This window comes from Helianthus annuus, chromosome 9 (genome assembly GCF_002127325.2).
Source record: "Helianthus annuus cultivar XRQ/B chromosome 9, HanXRQr2.0-SUNRISE, whole genome shotgun sequence".
NCBI lineage: Eukaryota > Viridiplantae > Streptophyta > Magnoliopsida > Asterales > Asteraceae > Helianthus > Helianthus annuus.
This window is the reverse complement of record NC_035441.2, coordinates 42,394,408-42,411,061: the sequence shown is the minus strand read 5'-3', so window position 1 is coordinate 42,411,061 and position 16,654 is coordinate 42,394,408. Positions and strand designations below refer to the sequence as shown.

Genomic DNA, 16,654 nt, shown 5'->3' with positions numbered 1-16,654 from the left:
GGGCCTGTTGCTGCTGTTGCTGAGGCTGTGGTTGCTGCTGTCGAGGCTGCTGCGATTGGTAACGTTGAGGGCACACGTTGGCCATATGGTTAGTATCACCACACGTGTAGCATGCTCGCCTAGGGAGACTTGATTTGGAGCTAAAAGGGCTTGGTTTTGGTAGGCCTGTGGTGGGATGCGGCAGTATGGAGAAGTATGCCCACTTCGGCCACACTTGTCGCACTTTCGGCAATGAGCGTTTGGAGGGTGATGATACTGGCATTTGCCACACTTCGGTTGCGTTCCAGTGTAAACCTTGGGTGGAGTTTCATTGTTGGCAAAAGCAGGCATGGTTTGCAGGGGTTGTGGGTTTGGCGGAGTGACGACCGCACAATTTTGGCTCGAAGCCTTCCGCTTCTTGCCTTGGTTTTTCTTAGACGGTTGGGAGGGTTTGGGCTCATCAGAAGAGTCAATTGTAGCTTGGCGTGCACCCTTTGTTGAAACCTTGTCAAAGGTTCCATGAAGAACGCAGTTGTTGTTAAGTTCGGTGGCTATATGAAAAGCATCTTCAATGGTTTGGGGATTGGCAGAGGCAAGGTGGTTTGTCAGGGCAGGTGCAACACAACGGACGAATTTGGCTACGGTTTTGGGAACGGTTTCAACTTTTCCAGGACAGAGAACACTGAGTTGTTTAAAGCGCGTAATCAGGCCATCCATGTCACTCCCCTTCTGAGTAAGGTTCCAAAATTCGTTCTCCAATTTTTGGAGTTCATGAGGAGGACAGAAGTGGTCTTTCATAAGCTGTTTGAGATCATCCCAAGGCATAGCATGTGCAACCTCGTTTCCCTTTTTGTTACGTTCGTTCGTCCACCACTCGAGTGCCTTTTCACGAAACACCCCAGTTGCATTCAAGGTTCTTAGTTCGTCAGGGCAGCCACTTTGCAAGAAGGTAAGCTCGATGGCATCAAACCAGTTCATCATGGCGGTAGCGCCATTCTTGCCAGTAAATTCTAAGGGTTTACAAGCCATGAATTGCTTAAATTGGAAGGTCGATTTGGGTTTTTCTGCCTTTGAGTCAACAGAGCCATGCGGTGAATCGGTTTGAATCTTGCTAAAGATGTCGGGTAGGACTTTAGCAAATTGCTTGGCCATAAATTTCATGCAATCTTTTTGAGACATGGCGGTGGAGGTTGAACCCTTCTTTGACTTTTGCTTCTTGGAAGAGCTAGACGACATCTAAAAGATTGAAAGAAAAGGAAAGGATGAGACTTGATCATTAATTGAAAATAAGGTTTGTGTATGTAAAAGCAAGTAAGTGTTCATGTATCAAGTAAAGTTCACATAGAGCATAAGTTCCCAACATACATTCAACAAGTATAACACATAAGTTGCGTAAAGGGGGGGGTATAAATTTAGTTTGTTCACGAGAATTATTATTGTTTGTGATTGCGGTAACGTGCGAAATGATTAAAACGACATTTCGAAACGAATGAACGTTCAAGTATAAAATCACATATAAATTGAGATACATAAAAGAGAGGCTCAATAAAACATAGGATTGTTTCGGGTAGAGAAACGTCGACAATTCCAAAGTGAGTCGAAAGTCCTTTCGATTTAGAGATATTGTGCTTTGGCCTATAAGTAAGATACTCTCATCGAGAAGCGATTAACGGTATCTTACCCTTCCGGTTACTACACATCTCTAAATGATTGGAACATTCGGGACTTTGACGAGAATAAAAATCAAGGAATGGGACTTAATCGACAAGATGCGGGTTTCACCCCTAACTTGACGATCTCGTACCCTAAATGTGGTTGGTACTTGTCGGCCAAAAATAAAATTTTGACACTTTGACAAGGGTCCACTAGAATTGAAATGGAAATTACCATTAAGTTGTGGATGTCACTCCTAGCTTAATGGTGAAATTTCGTGCAAAAATAGATTAAAGGTAGAGTGAGAGTCGTTTACCAAATTGTGGGTTTCACGCCTATTTTGGTAAAGTTATCTCGTTGATGTTACAAGAGTATAAAATAGCATAAGTGTATTCGTGTTAGCCTTAGGAAAGGCGCATAAATTTAATCAAAAGTATAGCTAGGAAGCATGCATGGTAGAGTACAAAAGTTTTAAACAACAAATAAGAGGCAGAATTCCTAGAACTATAGATTAGGGCAAAAGCATGGCAATTTTCCTAATTCCCTATAGTTATCGCTCTGATACCAATCTGTCACACCCCAACCAATGGCGGAAACATCCAGATGAGACGAAGTGTGAAGATTGCTCGAGACATCATAACGCTAATAATTGTGACAAGTATTTAAATAATCTGATTTCATTTCATAAGATAAATTGTCAACATTACAAGAAATTCAGATACAACAAGTTTAACAAAAATAACATGACAACATAACAAAATTGATACAACATATTAAACCCTAACGTCTATATGTGTATCTAGGCATCAACGCTACTTCTTTTCTTAGCATCATCCTCATCAACCTGTAACATGTTTAAAATAATTCAATGCAAAAGCAAAGGCGAGTATACAAGTTTGATACATACATAGCAAAAGATAAGTTTTAAACAATTCCTCATAGCAAGCATGTGATTCAAGATAAACATTTAAATATGGCATGTGTCTAACATATCAAACCAAGGAAACGCAATATGCTCATGACATTACCGATGATAAAGGGCGGGTCGTTAATCCTATAGCGCTACATATGTCACGGTTTGGCTCGTACGAAGTTAATGATAAATTCAACACATAAGTTTCACCCAAGTTTAAAGTATCAAGCCATCACGTATACAAGCATGTTATAGGAATGTTCATGTGTTTAAGCAAAATGTTCATGTCTAAGTTTGTTGATAGATAAACATGTTACACCCCAAAAGTGATAAAAGTAAAAGGGGGAATACGAGTATACTCACCGTGGTTGCAAGCTTTTCCTACTTGAATTCCCGAGAGTGAGTTGGTGGATGGATTAGTTTGGAGCACCTTGTCCTTCTACACGAGGCAAACAAGGTGTGTGAGTTTGGCGTTTACGGAAGATTATAGATTCGGAGTTTAAAATGTATAGAAATAACATACGTAAAAATAATCACCTTGTACACATAACCCTTGTTCTTGACACTATTAGAACTCAAGAGAGTTGGTATGATTTCATGGATTCAAATGTCCATTAGAGTCGTAACAAGAGCATGGTTATAGATGATGTAACATATTCTTGACAAGTAACTATTAAGTTACCATCAAGTTTAGTTACTTAGGTATATATGTATGTATATAGAATAACTTAGATATTATATTGGTTACAAGTCTTATGATTCAATCATGAGGTGGGAGATCGATGTCTCCATTTAGGCACCTCTTTGTGTCATAGAGTACATACATGAGGTAGGAAGAACAAGCTCCCATTTAGGCACCTCTATTGTTCACCACTACACTTGTTGTTATAAACAACAAGGAGGGTCATGAACATACAAGTATTAAGGAAATAACAACAACTAATCTATAGAAAACTTCAAGTAATGAGTGGATTCTTATGAAGGATAGCCCAAGCTTGTCTAACCATCACACATTCATCAAGCTTCATACTTGAACACTACTTGTGGGTAAATCCCTAACTAAAACAGAAAGTTTATGAGGTTTTAACCTCTGAATTAGATGTATCAACCATGTTTTTAAGCTTAACCAACCATAAGAGAGGTTGTAAGCATTAGGACATTGGTTTGAGTTGTGTTAAACACAAGTTGGATGAAGTTTGCATAAGATGTAACAAAACAGAAAGTTTTTGGTCAATTTCGGAGCAATTCCAGGTCTGATTTCTCCAAGGAGAAGTCAAGGAATCAAACTCCATGATTAACCAAGTAAATAGGAAGAAGAATCAAGTGTTTTCATCAAGAAATGAGCAAGTTATACCAAGTTTAGTGTAGAGGTATGAATCTGTCCGAAAATGCAAGTTCTTGCTTGAATTTGGGAGTGTTTTGGTGGAATTTGAGAGTGGTGAAAGTGTCCAAGTGCTTGGGGAAGCTTGGGTACTTATAGGGAGGTGATTAGGGTTGATTAGAGATGTTTACTAGAGCCAAAACTCGGTTTAAACTTGAAATCCCGCTCAAACAATGGAGCTGGTCGCGACTGTTGGAGCTTCTGCCGACCAGGGACCTCACGCGTCCCGCCTGAGGTTTCAGGCTAAGTCCACGCGGGCCGCGAGCCACTTGTGGTTCTGGATAAGTTTCATTTTATTACAATTTTGGCCCCTAGAGTTGTATGGTTGATGTTTTAAAGTGTTTTAGGGACCACATTTGCCACAATGGAATAGATTAAGATATGATTATGCATGAGGAGTATAAACCAAGTATAATCGAGCGTATAAGTATCAATTCAAGTGTCGTTCTTGTTCAAAACACGTTCGGAGCATAAGTTTAGTTTGATCACAAGTTTCACACATAGATTCCAAGTATAATGATTAACATCGATTGACGCGCGAAGTTGAACATACGAGCATAATTAGAGTGCATACAACATATATGTAATAAAATACCAGTTTCATTAATGATCCAAGTCCCGATTTAATAAAGATTACAAAGAAAGGAAATGATTACAAGAATACAAGGTTTCCAAAAATAGAATTACGAACAAAACTTCCTATCAATGGAAAGTACAAAATAGTCGGGCGTTACACTTCTTGATGACTTTTATGTTACTGTATTGTTTGATTCGGGTGCGGATACAAGTTACATGTCATTGAAAGTTAGCCAAATGTTAAAACGTGCACCAACTCCCCTAAACACCAAACATGTCGTAGAGTTAGCTAATGGTAAAAGTCTAGAAGCAACACACATAGTTCAGGGTTGTAATCTTATCCTCGCTGGTCAGACTTTCTCCATCGACCTCATTCCTATAGTTCTGGGTAGTTTTGACATCGTCGTCGGCATGGATTGGTTGTCCAAGCAGCAAGCAGAGATCTTATGTAAGGAGAAGATCATTCGTATTCCTCGTTCGGGTAAAGAACCTCTCGAAGTTCAAGGCGACAAGAGTGGTGCTGTGGTTGGCATCATCTCTTTCCTGAAGGCTCAGAAATGTTTACGAAAGGGTCACACTGCTATTTTGGCACTAGTTACTGATGCATCGACAAAGGAGAAAAGGATAGAGGATATTCCAGTTGTACGCGAATTTCCTCAAGTGTTTCCTGAAGATTTACCTGGTCTACCGCCTCATCGCCAGGTCGAGTTTCAAGTCGAGCTAGCTCCAGGAGCAGCACCTATAGCTCGCGCACCGTATCGTTTGGCTCCATCGGAACTGGAAGAATTGTCTAAGCAACTACAAGAGCTCTTGGATAAGGGCTTCATTCGTCCAAGCTCTTGGCCTTGGGGAGCTCCAGTGCTATTCGTGAAAAAGAAGGATGGCACTTTCAGGATGTGCATTGATTACCGCGAACTGAACAAGGTCACAGTGAAGAATCGTTATCCTCTTCCACGCATTGACGACTTATTCGACCAGTTGCAAGGGTCGAGCTACTACTCCAAGATTGATCTGAGGTCAGGTTATCATCAACTGAGAGTCCGGGATGAGGACGTCTCCAAGACAGCATTCAGAACTCGCTACGGTCACTACGAGTTTCTAGTCATGCCATTTGGGCTTACGAACGCGCCTGCAGTTTTCATGGATCTTATGAACAGGGTGTGCAAACCCTATCTTGACAAGTTCGTCATCGTTTTCATCGACGACATTCTGATTTACTCCAAGAATCAGGAGGAACACGAGCAGCACTTACGCCTTATCTTGGAACTACTTCGAAAGGAACAACTGTACGCCAAGTTTTCAAAATGCGACTTCTGGCTTCGTGAAGTCCACTTCTTAGGCCATGTGGTGAACAGGGATGGGATTCATGTTGATCCATCCAAGGTAGATTCGATCAGGAACTGGCCTGCACCGCGTACACCAACGAAAATACGCCAATTCTATTTGGCGGGGTACTACAGACGATTCATCAAAGACTTCTCAAAGATCGCCCAGCCGCTTACAATGTTGACACAGAAAGGTGTTACCTATCGTTGGGGTAATACACAAGAAACGGCTTTTCAGTATCTGAAGGATAGACTATGCAGCGCACCTATTCTCTCATTGCCAGAGGGCACGGATGATTTTGTGGTCTATTGTGATGTATCGATACAGGGGCTTGGTTGTGTATTGATGCAGCGTGATAAAGTTATTGCCTACGCTTCGCGGCAACTCAAAGTTCATGAACGGAATTACACGACGCACGATTTAGAGCTGGGAGCTGTTGTTTTCGCGCTCAAGATATGGCGACACTACCTGTACGGTACCAAGTGCACTATCTACACCGATCACAGGAGTCTCGAGCATATCTTCAAGCAGAAGGAATTGAATATGCGTCAATGACGATGGGTCGAGTTACTTAATGATTATGAATGCGCCATCAAGTACCATCCAGGCAAAGCCAATGTTGTGGCTGACGCTCTCAGTCGAAAAGATACTTTACCTAGGCGTGTACGAGCTTTGCAGCTCACTATTCAGTCTGATCTTCCGGCACAAATACGAGATGCTCAGGTGGAAGCATTGAAACCAGAAAACGTCAGGGCTGAAGCCTTACGCGGCTCAAGGAACGATTAGAACAAAGGGAAGACGGCGCCTACTATGTAACAGGGCGTATTTGGGTACCACTATACGGCGGTTTACGAGAACTTGTGATGGATGAAGCTCATAAGTCTCGCTACTCGGTACATCCAGGTTCGGATAAAATGTATCACGACATCAGAACTACATACTGGTGGCCTAGCATGAAGGCCCACATTGCAACCTACGTCGGCAAATGTTTGACTTGTGCGAGAGTCAAGACAGAGTACCAGAAACCCTCAGGCCTACTTCAGCAACCCAGGATACCACAGTGGAAACGGGAAGAAATTTCCATGGATTTTGTTACTGGCCTGCCTAGATCCCAGCGCGGGAATGATACCATTTGGGTGATCGTTGATCGACTCACAAAGTCTGCTCATTTCTTGGCTATCAAAGAAACGGATAAGTTCTCTACGTTAGCAGACATCTACTTGAAAGAAGTTGTTTCGAGGCACGGAGTGCCAACCTCTATTATTTCGGATCGGGATGCATGATTCACTTCAGAACTATGGCAAGCAATGCACAAATCTTTTGGCTCTCAATTAGACATGAGCACAGCTTACCACCCTCAGACGGATGGGCAGTCTGAGCGCACTATTCAAACCCTAGAAGACATGCTTCGGGCGTGTGTTATCGACTTCGGCAATAGCTGGGAAAAACATCTCCCATTAGTGGAGTTTTCATACAATAACAGTTACCACACCAGCATACAAGCCGCTCCATTCGAGGCATTGTACGGACGTAAATGCCGGTCACCTCTCTGTTGGGCAGAGGTGGGGGATAGTCAAATCACAGGGCCAGAAATGGTAGTTGACGCTACTGAACGAATTGCGCAGATACGACAACGCATGGCGGCAGCTCGTGATCGCCAGAAAAGCTACGCTGATAAACGCAGAAAACCGCTCGAGTTCCAAGTTGGGGATCGGGTGCTACTCAAAGTCTCACCCTGGAAGGGTGTGGTTCGATTTGGTAAACGAGGCAAGCTCAATCCACGGTACGTTGGACAGTTCGAAATCACTGAAAGAATAGGCAAGGTAGCCTACAGACTAAACCTACCAGCTGAACTCGGTGCAGTTCACAACATATTCCACGTGTCGAATCTGAAGAAGTGCCTGTCAAATGAGACCCTTATAGTTCCTTTTATGGAACTCACTATCGACGAGCGGTTGCAGTTCGTCGAGGAACCAGTTGAAATCACGGACCGGGATGTCAAGGTCCTCAAGAACACTAGAATACCTCTTGTACAAGTTCGTTGGAACTCCCGTCGTGGCCCAGAGTATACCTGGGAACGAGAAGACCAAATGGAACTCAAGTACCCCCAGTTATTCGAAAACCATGCAACCACTACTGAGGCTGAAGCTACTACTGCAGAATTTCGGGACGAAATTCCAAATCAACGGGGGGATGATGTGACACCCCAGGAAAATCAGTAAGCGATACAACTTACCTAGCTTCCTCAGTAACCGCATGCTAAATTTCGGGACGAAATTTCTTTCAAGTTGGGGATAATGTGACAACTCGAGTTTCCAAGATTCTATTTTCGCATTTATTGCACGTTCATTGTTTGTTTAGTGGTTTATTTGCACAATTAGTTGCTGTGAAACTGTAACATTTGGATTCAGTTGAGTATATTGTATTTGAGCATGATTATGTGTAACTTATGAAAGATTTGTCAAATGTATGAACTTGGTGGTGAAACTGTGAAATTGTTTGAGATGGTGTACTATTGTAAAATATGATACTTAGGGATATATGGAGTAATTAGTGAAACTCTAATCATTCTAAACCCTAATCATTCGCTAATCACTAAACAAAAACCAAAACACGTACTTCCACTTCTCTGATCTTCTCTGGCACTCATCATCATCATCATCATCATCATTGGCACAAGTTCTTAATCACCCTTGATTCCACACTTTCTCTAGAATCAATACAAGGTAATTGTTTGTTAATTATTTGATTGTTATCAATTCTTGATTCTTGTAATCCTTATAAACCCTAGTTCTTCATATGATGTTCTGTGATTGTTGTTTTGGATTCTGATTATTGTGATAATGATGTTGATTAGTGTATAATCATTTGCCTGATGTTAAGATACAAGACATGTTAGAATGATTGACTGATAATTGATTTCTGCTCTGCAAAATGTGTGAATTAGGGTTTTCCTGATCGTATGAATGTATGAACGTAACTGATGTTCTTGTGGTTGATGTTCTGCTCGATGATTGATTTTACTTGTAGTCTGAGTTTCATTATGCTTGTCTGAGTTTCCTGTTTAATTGATAAAGGTCCAAATTCTTTAACACACATGAATGTCCGAGTTTTGGTTAATGTATGAAGTCCGACCTTTATGATATAATATATCATGTCCGAGTTTGTAACATATGCATATGAGTCCGACTTCTATGAAATAGGTCTTGTCCGAGCTTTTGTATAAGAGAGATCCGACTTCTATGAAAGGATCCGACTTTTTGTGATAGTGAATGGTTGTCCGAACTTTTATACATTAAACAAGGTCCGGGCTTTTATATAACAAACAAGGTCTGAACTTTATTTATGATGAAGCATGAGTCCGAATTTCATGTATGGTTAGGGGGTGGTCCGAACTTCTTTTATATGGACAAGGGGGTCCGAATTTTTACTAAGGACACCAAGGTCCGACTTTTATGTATATATCACAAGAAGTCCGACTTTTATGGCTTGTTGATATCCGACTTTTATTGTTTATTGATGTCCGACCTTTTAATAGTGAAGCATGGTCCGAGTTTCTTAGATAGGCATGGCCCGACCTTCTTACTTGTGATATAGTGTCTGAACTTTCATCTTGATGCCTTGTCTGAGCGTTATGCTTTGGTGGTGGTCAGAATTACATATGCTATGTATAATCAGAACCTTACAAAGTAATGTACGAAACGAGTTATTTGTAAACACCAGTGTATAGAGCCTACTGTATGTTCTGTACATTACAACATGCTACTGTATGCTACTGTGTATGACTGTGTGATACTGTAGATATGAACAATCTGTGTCACATTATTCTGTACACGAATATCACACGAATCACAACTGTTTAGACATCAAGGACTTATAAACCCTGATTGAATGTAAACACTTATCTCGAATTTATGTGCAATGTACCCTAGGTCGTGTGTAACGGACTTAAACATTAATTAACTCTAGAAGCAATAACATACCGAGCAAACCAAGGTGAGTTCACACTCTTACTAAGGCATGGGATTCCCGGGGATAGGGAATGGGTTGAATGATGGAATTGAACAATTACGCGTACTTACATGATTACTAGACTATCTACCATGGTCCTCGGGTTCAGCAGGACACTTACGTAAAACTTACGTAAACAGGAATATGCTACTGTCTTCCGGAGTCAGGAAGGACACTTACGTAAAACCTACGTAAGCAATAACATGCTACTGTCTTCCGGAGTCAGGAAGGACACTTACGTAAAACCTATGTAAACCCCACGCGTACCACTGTCCTCGGGTACAAAAGGACACTTACATAAAACCTACGTAAAGCTTGTACGTACTATTGTTCTCGGTTGTGAAGAACACTTATGGTTACGAATAGTCTAGTGGATATACAACATGGGAAGCCCCCACCAATAGAACGTACTATCGGCCCAGTAGAGCCACATGTTACAAACGAACTTACTATTACGCATTTACTTTCTGTGAACTCGCTCAACTAGTTGTTGATCCTCTGTTACATGCCTTGCAGGTCGTTAGGTACATGGAGCTTGCACAGGGAGGAGCTGGTCGTTGTGGGCTTGGATCATGATTGTTTCGTTAAACACTTATGACATTTCATACTTATTTATGCTGGGTTTTATTTATACGCTTCCGCTAAACAGAGATAACATACTTATATTTTGAACACCTTTCATATTGGTGGTGGAATGGCATTTACTTTTACTTATTAATCACATGTTCAATATGATTGGTAGCTTGATCCTGGTTATGTCACGCCTCCAAGCGGTGGTACTCCGCGTGTGGATTTTGGGGGTGTGACAACGCATGTTATAGAACAAATCACGCACATTGTCGTACGTGAAGTACGTTAAGCCGTAATGTACGATATATATATTAGGGGTCATTTCTCCAGAATTGCATTTCTCGCTTGTCGTATTTCCACACGAGCTTCTCTCCTATCTGTTTTATCCTCTCTCCTTCCTCTACTAATTCCTCACCAAATGTGCGGAGTTCCTGCACGTTCTCCTCGCTCATGGACGGCAGTGGTGCGGGTACTGGGTCAGGGTACTGAGGTATAGGTTCTCCATATGGGTACGGGTCGCCTAACACACTCTGAAAATACGGGTCGTTATTCCAAAACGGATCTTAGGGATTAAGGTTGGTATACTGTGCTATGGGATCTTGCATCGGGTCTCCCTGTGGATAAAGTTCCTAATATCCCCTATGATCATCTTCCCATGGATCATATGCTAAAGGATTAGGTGTTGGATTCTAGGTATCTCGTTAGGGTCAAATGCTGGTTTGGGTAATTGGTTTCCTTGGGTAAGTTCTATCTCCATTGGTTGGGTTGGGAATAGTGGCAGTGGTTGTGGTGCAATTATCTGATCTAGGTTTAGATCTGCTGCCGTGGTGGCTAGTATATGAAAGTTTGCCAACTGCCTATTAACTGCTTCTTGTGTTTGGGCATTTACTTCCCTATTGGTTGCTGCTAACGCTCTCTGTTGCTGTAACTTTCTCATTTGCTTTCTCCTCTCATGTGCTCCCTTACTAAACCATCCTCGCTTTTTCGAAGGGAATGGTTCCTCGAGTTGCACCTTAAAGATGAAGATTCCTTCTTTAGTGTCAGCAGAATACCCCGAAGGAGTAGGCTATGATGAAGTTCCTTCACTTTTGGGAGAACTAGCTAGGTGACGATAGGCGTCAGACGTACCTTGCTCACTCATATTGTAAACTAACAGATTGTCAAATAACACAAAACAATAATATACAAATATACACGTAATCACATAAATTATTTCCTAACATGAATGATAAAATTTTGGTGTCAGCAGAACACTTCTGTGGCTTAAATCAGTGGCTGTAGCTCTGATACCACTCTCTGTCGCAACCCCCGACCCCTACCCCTGGAGCGGGCGACCGCGAGGACAGTATAGTGGTATCGGTGTTTATTAATTTGGCAGCGGAAATTTACATCAGGACCGTAGTTAGGAAATAGTTTATCAGAGTAAAACACCACACTTTTATAAATAACAAATACATGGGAAAAACCCAAGTTTCCATTATAATATGTTTATAGGGATAAACCCTAATTTATTGAAATAAAACTTCTTTCTTGTTTAGGTAACTTTTATAGCCACTTTTCCAAGCCTTCAGTGCTCTCCAGCTGGCTTCTATTTGGTTTTCACATTTTGTTACCTGAAACGTGTTTTAAAAAGTTTTATCAGCAAGAAATACTGGCGAGTGCATCCCAGTTTAATCAAAACAAAATTTTATATCTTTACCGTATTGAGAGCGATTACAATGTTTTTATCTACCCAATTACCACCCACGGTACTGTCAATCCTGACTTGTGGTCATGCTACTACTCACAGTGTAGTAACAAGTAATGTATACAAAACCCCAACATACCGACAGTAATTGTAGAATACATAGACTCAATCACTGTTTTTTTATAATTTAAAATAATTGAGGTTTTGTAAAAACAGTTTACAAAAATAAGATGTACTCATTTTGCTATTTTAGATAATACTACTGCTTTCTGGTGATTTCCTGGTTATAATCTATTAAAATAAACAATGCACACGTGTTAGTACAATAACCCAATTTACATTAGCTATACCCCCGAACAGAACTCAAACGACTGAGTCAGGCAGAGCCATGACATGCTTTACGGAGCTCTAGATCAATCGGGCAGAGTAACTAATACGTAACTGGGGGGTTATAATACTTACAACGAGGCAGAGCTTCGCTTTTTAGGGGGTATTATACCCGAGTATTATAGCACTATATGGGTCGAGAGAGAAAAAGAAATGAGCGACTGTGAACTGTGCCACCCCTGCCCTATTTATACATGTTTTCGAAGTCTGTCGCGCCCCGCGACGCCCTCGGGCTTAGTCCCTAGCGGGCCGCGAGGACCCTAGGCTATGGCCTAGGCTTGGCGACTCACCGGGTAGACTCGACACGAAGGGGGGACACGTGGCGTACTGAGGAGTCGCCTTGTGTCACTCCCTCGCGCCCCGCGACCGACCTAAGCTTCCTCTGTCGCGGGCCGCGAAGCACTATAATTATTTGTTTTATTTGTTTTTTATTAATATAAAGGTTATTCGGGTCCGTTTCTCACATACGAGGTGTATATTTGGACGTTTAGGGTGTTTTAAGGGTTTTGGGAGAGTTGTTATATTCTTCCCCCATCTTTTGTCTTGTTCTCCCCTTCTCCCCAAAACTCTTCTACATCTTTTGTCTGTATTCTTGAACAACAATCAACTTCCACCACCATAATAGCACCCACCAGCATAAAAGATCTATCCCACCATTGCAAGAAAAATTCCCCACCATAACAACTCCACCACGCTGCCACCACCTCACCCTGACACACCGGAAAACTCACCACCGTAACACCTCCACCCCGCTGCCACCACCTGGAAATCTACATTTGTTTCCTCTAATTTCACGAATTAGGGCACGGTAGCAAGAACAATGAATCAATATCGAACAACAGCTGGAACTGGGAGGTCAATGGCTATGAACCGAGGAAGTCTCCGGCAGAGCAACCGCCGTCAGCTCCGGCTCCGGCTCCACTCCTCTGGCGGTACTTTATCTGTTCCTTCTTCTGTTGTCCACCTTGCTGCCGCTGCAGTTGCATTTGAGCTTGTTGCACCACTTATTCAATCGCCTCACACTCACACTGATGATCTTTCACTCCTTAGAGTTGGTTGCAGCACAACCTAAGGTGGTGTTGTTGTTTCGGGTTCTCCACTGCCATCTTGAGCTTGTAATCGAAAGAGATGAGGTGCATCTGCCATAGGCCGTCTGGAAAACATATGCTAGGAAGTCCGCCATGGTGAGTGCAGCAGCAAGTACAAGTTTTGCCATTTAGGGGGGTGGTGATGGTGGTTTTAGGTGGATGGTTGTGGTGGTGGTGAAAGGTGGAGATGGTGGTGGTGAAGAATGGGGAAGATGAAATGGATGGATAGGTGGTGGGTCCCACATAAATTAACTCTTAATTTAAGAGAAAGAGAAGAGTTAACGGGAGAAGGGAAGAATTAATAATATATAACTAATTACTTATATATAAAATTACTGAAATACCCCTACCTTTAGTTGAATGATTAAACTGAGTTAAGAGTCGGGAAGCAAAATAGAAAAACCATGGTAAACTATTGGAGTAAAATGACTATTTTTAAAGGATTGGGACAAAACTATTAAAACGACCAAACCAAATAAAGCAAAACGGAAGTATACTCCATAAATTTTAACAATTAAGTCAAGCATATCAATGTAATAAATAGTATAAGGTCTATCGTATAATCTGGCATTTAGGCGTGGATGGTTAGGTCAGAAGCTACACAATAATAAGTCATGACATGGTCTACCTAATGCACAATTCCAGCTCATTCACACAATCTGAACATAAAAAATCTTAAAGTGTGGTAAAAAAGACTCTTACCTGATGTAACTAAGCATATGCACAAAGTGGTCTGAAAGTCACAACAAAAACTAAGATCTTCTTGTTAACCTAGTCTTCAAATACATTCATTTCTTCAACCCTTCCTCTGCAAATCCCATCTCCTCACATCTACATTCTGCAAGTTAGCCATAAAATTACAACAACCATTAAACTCCTTGTTCGATTATCAAGCTTAATGATGGGAAAAGAAGAACTCACAAACTGCCATAGTCGTCTCCAACTTTACACTCTGGTTAATTACCATCCCCAAGTCGCCTAAAACAAATCAAAACTAGAGAAACAAGGGTTGGATCAGGAAATTATTTGTTGTCTACCACCTTGAAACAATCCGCCCCTAACATATCAACAAAAAACATAAATACAAACAAGTAAACTAAACACAAAACATGTCCTCATTTAATTTTAATATCTTTAATAAATAAATAATGGAAACTAATACCAAGTGCCATAACCATATAAATATATCTTACATGAACAAGATTACCTAATTATTTGTTTTTTTTTTAATTTTATTCTTTTTAATTCTATATAATATGTTAATAGCAATAATTCTTTGTTGATGTATCTATACGTGACATTAGTTTCTAGGTATACAATATTATTGATTTTTCAATTAATTTAGGTTTTTAGTTTTGAATTTTAATAGAGTAATCTTACGACCCCTAAATTGTAATAACTTTTTTTTTATAAACGATATACGTTTATGCCTCCAAATTTAATGAATTTATTATACCGGATTTTGATAATAATTATTTTTCTATAAATGATTTACGATTCGACTCCCGAACTTTAATAGAGTTAACATACGGCCCTTAAAGTTTGATAAAGTTGACTTTTTTTCTTCTTTTTACAAATATTTGTTCTTTTATCTTTTTTATAAGTTTAATTATTTTTTTATTTTGTTTATTATTTATTTAACTCATTACAATTAAAGCCAACTTTTAACTCTAGACATTTTTATTTAACTGTGTTGCTTGCTTATTTTTGCCATCATTTAGATTAAAACATATATGATCTAAATTAACCCTTTAATATACCATGTAAAAAATTTAATTATTTTTTTTATTTTGTTATAGCTAAAGCTAACTTTTAACTCTAGACATGTTTACGTAACCATGTTTATGGCTTATTTTTACCGTTTAGATTAAAGCGTGCGTGGTCTATAATAAACCATCAGTATATCATGTAACAAATACATCCCTGCCAGCACCCTACTATAACTCCGCCACGAAGCACAGCCTCTAATATTAGTTTATATACCTTTTTTAATTAAAACAATATTAAAAATATAAAAAACATAATTCCAATAAAATTAATAAAAAATTACAACCTACTTAAAATGTTACCTAAAAAAACTACATACTTACTTAAAAAAAACAACTACATGCTTAATTAAAAAAAAAGCAACCAACTTACTTAAAAATAAAACCTACTAAAAAACTACATATATTTTGCTCGGGTTTTGTCTTACTAGCTTCTAAAATGGTTCGATCCTCCTCCGGTACGTGAGAAAAGTCTTTCTCAAGGTCCCACATGTTTTAGTTGTTGTTGAGAAACATGGAGTGAGATTGTATAAAGAGTAAACTGCCATTTTGGTCCCTGAGGTTTGGTGACTTTTGCCACTTTAGTCCAAAACTCAAACCTTTTGCATTTGGGTCCCTGTGGTTTCAGTTTTATTGCCATTTTGGTCCAAAAATAAAATCAGGTCATATTTTTCTTATAAAATCCTGCAATTTTGTCATTTTCCTCAGGGGCAAATCAGGTCATATTTGTCTTATAAAATCTGGTATTTATTTATAAAAAAGAAATGACCATTTTGCCCATGAGGAAAAGGACAAAATAGCAGGATTTTTTAAGACAAACATGACCTGATTTCATTTTTGGACCAAAATGGCAATAAAACTGAAACCACAGGGACCCACATGCAAAAGGTTTAAGTTTTGGACTAAAGTGGCAAAAGTGACTAAACCACAGGGACCAAAATGGCAGTTTACTCTTGTATAAAAGTAGAAGAGAAAATATTGTGTAGAATGGTGTGGTTTTATAAAAAAAAAGTGGGATATATATAATGTGTAAAGTAAAATTTAAAAAGATTTTTTAATTATTACCATTTTCCAACGGTTGTTTTTTGAAAGGGCCCAAAAAAAAGCCATTAACACTCGCGAAGCAGACAACAAATTGATCCATGACACCCCCTCCCCCCCTCTCTCCTATGACGCCTAAGAAATGGGGTTGCTATAGAGGGTGAGCTTACAGGGACGAGAACACATAGGTGGCCTAACATCCATATTCATTTGCGAAGGCTATGCTATTTTAATTTATTTATTACTTCCTGGATAAATATTGGCATTCGTATTCAA

General features: G+C 40.0%; 1 long non-coding RNA gene across 1 annotated transcript; it reads right to left on the bottom strand.

The window, feature by feature from the left end:
* Positions 1-2,893: 2,893 nt before the first annotated feature.
* Positions 2,894-14,686, bottom strand: LOC118481969. The gene is made up of 3 exons (XR_004866470.1): positions 14,493-14,686; positions 14,274-14,409; positions 2,894-2,984 (listed from the first exon to the last, which is right to left on the bottom strand). It is a non-coding gene; the product is annotated as an uncharacterized LOC118481969 (long non-coding RNA).
* Between the last annotated feature and the right edge of the window lie 1,968 nt (positions 14,687-16,654).